Raw genomic sequence first — 6000 nt, 5'->3', positions numbered from 1 at the left:
CTCAGGAAATGAGAAAAAATTTAAAATATGAAAGCAATTGAAGAGTTTGCCTCTTGAAACTAGATAGCTGATCATTACATGTTATTTGTTGTTAAAAATAAAAAATAATATTAGCTAATCTCCAAGAGAATTTGAATAATGAAATGAAAATGCTTAGTATGCCAAGAATTATCAACTAGCCATAATAAAGATGTGAAAACTCTGAGCTCATGCCCGACCCAAGGGCTATAAATACAACTGGCCTGTGACTATTATGCTATGAAAACACTTAGCCAAACTTGGAGTACAAATGAGGACTTCAGATTTTATTTAGTGATTTTTCTCAGGGTCATGGAGATCGCATATGTGGGACCCATACTCTACAATAAGGGTAGATACCTGAAAGGAAGCAGAGCTTACAAGCAGAGCAGAATCCGTAGTTGTTAACTGTTCACCAAACATTTCTGAATAATGTTCTGAAGTCATTGACAACTGAGCTTGGGATCCAGCTTAGTAAATTATTCTCAGTTATCTATTGACTTGCAATTTAGTTTGACTGGAAAGAAGTCTAAACTCTCTAATCTGATGTAGATGTTTAAATCTATAGGTTTAACACATGTTTAGTACTTGAATAATTTTATTTAAAAGTATCATATAGCTCAAGTTACTACCCACATTGTACAAGCCTAAAATTTGCATCAATTTGACCTTGACTTACATAAAGCAACACAGAAAGAAATGGTGGTTTTTTACTAAGCTTCCTCTTCTCAGAAAAATAGAAAAGAGAAAGGAAGGAAAGAAGGGAGGAAGGAAGAAGGGGGGAAGGAAGAAAGAAAGAAAAGGAAAGGTATTATTATAATAATGATTCTGATGATGATTCTTATAGAACTCAAGTATCTAGTCCCAAATCTGGCATATTACAAGGGGTCAATGATAGCTATCCTTCTTATTAATGAAACAACAGACATTTATGAAATCTCACCTCTCAGCTATCACTATTTATCACTGATTTAGTCAAGTCTGGAAAGTCTATATAGTGCCAGAGGGACTCTGCACTCAACTTCTTATTACAATCTTAGTTTGTGAAATACAACACATGGCATGAAAAAGTGATTCATCAGAATAAAATAATAAAATAAAAATTCACCCTATGAAAAGTATATCCCATTGGATGTTCTGCAGAACATAGCAAACACCATCTCTTGCATTATTGTGACTACTTAGAAATATAGTCTATGCTTTATAGTCTAGTTTTAGAAATAAAGTTTTGACATGTGATCAAGGGAAGGAGAAAGAAAGCTATTCCTATTGAGGAGAAAGGCCTGAGGAAGGTGAGAGAGTGGTGGTGAGCTCCCCAGAGGCAGGCAGCCGGTGAATCAGTCAATCTGGCTGAAAAATAAAAGAGGTAAGCAGGGGAGAGAAGTGAGGAGGGGGAAGAAGGTGGGATGCCTGTCAAGCGCTCTGTGCTTCATTCCAGTGAAGCTGAGCAGGCTCTTCGGGTGAGCACAGAGGGGCGGCCGGGGGGCAGGGGGCATGATGAGGATTGTGTTTGCTGCCCTTCCCCCAGATGTCGCTCAGCATTTATTTATTTCCCATGCGTTATTTTCATGTCCAACTCTTTGTGCCCCTATGGACTGTAACCCACCAGGCTCCTCCATCCATGGCATTTTCCAGGCAAGAATACTTGAGTGGGTTTCCATTTCCCTCTCCAGCAGCTCTTCCTGATCCAAGGACTGATCCGTCATCTCCTGCAGTTCCTGCATTGGCTGGCAGATTCTTTACCACTGAGCCACCAGGGAAGCCCATTTTATATCTAGTCTTGATTAAATATAAAAGATAACTCATAAGGACCTACTGTATAGCCTGAAACTAACACAGCGTTGTAAAGCAGCTATATTCCAATAAAGCTTTTAAAGAATATTAAGATGGCCAGCATTTTTAAAAGCCAGGTGAGATCTTTCTCTGCTTCTGTGGTAAGGATGGTTAAGCTTTTTCCAATAGCCTAAATATATGGATAGGCTCTGTTCCCTGGAATACTTTTCTCTTCTATCTCAAATGTATCTTTCTCTTCCTGTTCAACGTATTTACTAAGATTTTACAAACATTTTCTTCCTGTGTTCATCCATTTACTTTATAATTTGATTTTCTCCCAGTCATTCTTTATACTAACTTCTAGGATCTACAGAGTTTATGGTTATTTTTATTTACCAAGTACACTTGCCCTTTTCTTCTCCCCCACCCCATTTTACCATAGCTTCTCTTGAATACCTTTATATTCCTAAATGAGATTATATATGTACATAAAATATGTATTTCTTTTCTTTTTGGATGTCTTTTCGATTTGGATCACTGCCACCCCATTTTACACTTCAGTGAATTAGTTCAGGGGCTGAAATAGTTCTCAGAGTTTTGTGCTTTATGTCTAATTCAAATTCACTATTGAAAGAAGTTTAAAAACCTTACCTTCTCCTCTGAAAAGAAATGGCTTAAGGTGAACCATGTTTACGAATCAGGGCAGCGGTGAACCAGAGGGGCAGTAATGCTGTTACTTCCGGGAGGTTGCCACGGAGATAAATTCCCTCAATCCTGCTCTTGCTTCTCTCTTCTGCTCTCTGCCACTTCCTGGTGCTTACTGTAATGTCCTCTTTGATCTGTGTGTTATGATATCTCTTCTCAATCACACCACATCGCTTCAACCCTTGATTCCTGTCAAGTGAAGAATTTGTTTTCTGCAATCTCTCTCTTTATCCTGATTGCTAATTCAGACACTTCATGAAGGTGTACAGGAAAGTCTATACTATAGATGAGAAATAATTTTAGGGAACTGACCCAGTCTCTCTGCTACTCATCAGCAGGCATAATTTTAAGATTCATTTTATTTCTGTAGACCTGGAAGTTGTGGTATATACACACACAATGAATACTACTCAGTCATGATGAAATACTGCCATTCACAACAACATGGATGAAACCAGATATTATCATACTAAGTGAAGTAAGTCATATGAGAAAGACAAATATCACATGCTATCACTTATATGTGGATATTAAAAAAAATGATACAAGTGAACTTATTTGCAAAACAAAAACAATTTCACAAACATAGAAAACAAATGTATGATTCCCAGAGGGGAGAGAGGGATACATTAGGAGTTTGGGGTTAAGAAAGGCACATTAAGAAAAGCCTGAAACACACCGAGCCTCCATGTCCATCCCCAACTCCCGGAGTTTACTCAAACTCATGTCCATTGAGTCGGTGATGCCCTCCAAACATCTTATCCTCTGTCGTCCCCTTCTCCTCCTGCCTTCAATCTTCCCCAGCATCAGGGTCTTTTCCAGTGAGTCAGTTCTTCACACATCAGGTGGCCAAAGCATTGGAGCTTCAGCTTCAGCATCAGTCCTTTCAATGAAAATTCAGGACTGATTTCCTTTAGGATTGATACATAAGCAAAGGTTGAAATATTAACGAGTCAAGTGTTGCTTCCATTTTACAGTACCAGATAGATTCCTGGCTTTATAGTAACTAAGCAAAGAAGTATATTTTACCTCATCAGAACTTTTATTTTCCTTGCATTGAATAGAAAATACTCATCTCAGTCTGTCTGAGTTGCAAATGTCTGAATCATGATGAACAAAGTATGTGAGTGTGCATGTGACCAAGTATTATATATACCACGTGGCTAGAAGAATGGATGGAAAGAACCCAGAACTCTTATTCTATAATTTTGGTTTGGCACAAACATGAAGCTACACAAGTCCTGTGTGCACAGAATCTTGCTTTGTTGAGGTCCTGAGACTTTTGCAGAAAGACACAGGTGTACAAGTTAATCAGAAAGGTTAGCCAGTTTTCAAAATACATTCCTTTAAATAGCTTGTGATTTAATATCTCCCTATCTTACACCAAGAGCTTCTTAATTCTCTTAGAGCATGGAAATGAATGTTTTTGTCTTTGTCCTGCTGTGTAGACAGAAGTCATATCACTAATTATCAATTTGTGTGGATAGACAAAACTTTCCACCATGCCCAGTGGAATAGATGTCTCATCCTCAACAGCAGAAGACCAGAATGATGTCACATGCACAGTTATTAATCCAGGTTGGCAATTTACAGAGACAGTGTGGTCTGGCTGGTAGAACACCAGATGGTAAGGCATGGGACCTGCTTTCTATTCCCAGTTGTATCACTGTTAGAGATTTGGCAACACATTTCTCTCTGTGTCTCTCTTCTTCTGTCAAAGTGCTCACAAGCCCTACCCTCACATTCCTTCACAGGTTGCCACAGAAGTCTGCCCAGAAAGCAGCTAGGGGCTCTCACAAATGCATTACTAAATGTAGAGGTGTCTAGTGCTTTTTCAGAAAGTGTTATCTGAAGCTACCACTCACTCTCTTTGAGCTCTACATGCTTCCTTACCACAGCAGGAGGGGAGCTGCTTCACTAGCTGTGGACAAGCCTGGTCATGGTGACACTGGTACAGGCTTGAAATCGTTTTCAAAAATCTAGTCTCCAGACCTGCCTCGTTCACACACTCTGCACTATTTCCCTACTACCTTCCTGACAATTCTTTTCTCTTCTCACAGTATCCGCTTGCAGCAACTCAACCAGGGTAAGGGAGGTATACTTATTTTGCAGTCAACACTATACTTACTAGGTTTTGCTACAGCTGCGGCATTGTTGTGGGTACAGTAGGTGATACACAGGAAGTCTGATATATATTTTTCACGAGGAAACATACAGTCAAATTTGTGAGGTAGATCTAACACACATGAAACATTTTGATTAATGACCTGATATCAAATACAGAATAAAAGAGGAGTTCATAGAAACAAGAATTGATATGGACTAAATCAAACAAAGGCATCATGAAGTACATGGAAATTGATCTGATCCAAGTGAACAGGATTTGGGTGAGAGGACAGCAGAGTGGAGGGCCATTCTGAAAAGGGCAATAGCAGAAGTAAATTCAGGAAAGTAGGAGTGGGGCCAACAGAACGACTGTAGTCAAGAGTCAATATTAAGGATTGGAGGGAAACAGGTTGTAGATGGATACTACAACTCCACTATACTGTGTCTAGTTAGACACAGAGAATTTTATATCTATAGGCTCTATCTAAGACAATATGAAGCTTTGGAAAACTTCAAAAACAAGGGCCTCATAGAATGATGACTAAGGCAAATTCAGTATCAGTATCAGTATCAGTTCAGTCGCTCAGTCATGTCCAGCTGTTTGCGACCCCATGAACCGCAGCACGCCAGGGCTCCCTGTCCATCACCAACACCCAGAGTCCACCCAAATCCATGTCCGTTGAGTCGGTGATGCCATCCAACCATCTCATCCTCTGTCATCCCCTTCTCCTCCTGCCCTCAATCTTTCCCAGCATCAGGGTCTTTTCAAATGAGTCAGCTCTTCGCATCAGGTGGCCAAAGTATTGGAGTTTCAGCTTCAACATCAGTCCTTCCAATGAACATCCAGGACTGATCTGCTTTAGGATGGACTGGTTGGACCTCCTTGCAGTCCAAGGGACTCTCAAGAGTCTTCTCCAACACCACACTTCAAAAGCATCAATTCTTCAGCATTCAGCTTTCTTTATAGTCCAACTCCCACATCCATACATGACCACTGGAAAAACCATAGCCTTGACTAGATGGACCATGAAATAAATATTATGCAGGATGGCCTTGGGAGCAGCCTGGGTGTAAGGAGACTGAGGGCAAGGGAGATAAAGAAGAAAGAGCACAGACAGGGGACATTTTATTTAAAGAAATGTTCCTTTGATCAAGAGCTATTTCAAAGAATGAGCATAAGTGCCATGGATCCCAAGGTAGCCTTCCCACATTAGGGTAAAGATATTTTAGATAAAGGCTTAAAGAACTGAGTGACCATAGGAACATGGAAAAGCAAATTCATAAATTTGATGAGAAAATGTGACTCTTGGCATATTCAAAGAGGAGCAGTCAAGGAAGTGTTCATGTGGGGAACAGTGTGGTGTGATGGTCCAGGGAAGAGTCACACAGGTGTTCAGC

The sequence above is a fragment of the Cervus elaphus genome, chromosome 5 (assembly GCF_910594005.1).
Source record: "Cervus elaphus chromosome 5, mCerEla1.1, whole genome shotgun sequence".
In the NCBI taxonomy this organism is placed as follows: domain Eukaryota; kingdom Metazoa; phylum Chordata; class Mammalia; order Artiodactyla; family Cervidae; genus Cervus; species Cervus elaphus.
This window is presented reverse-complemented; position numbering follows the sequence as displayed.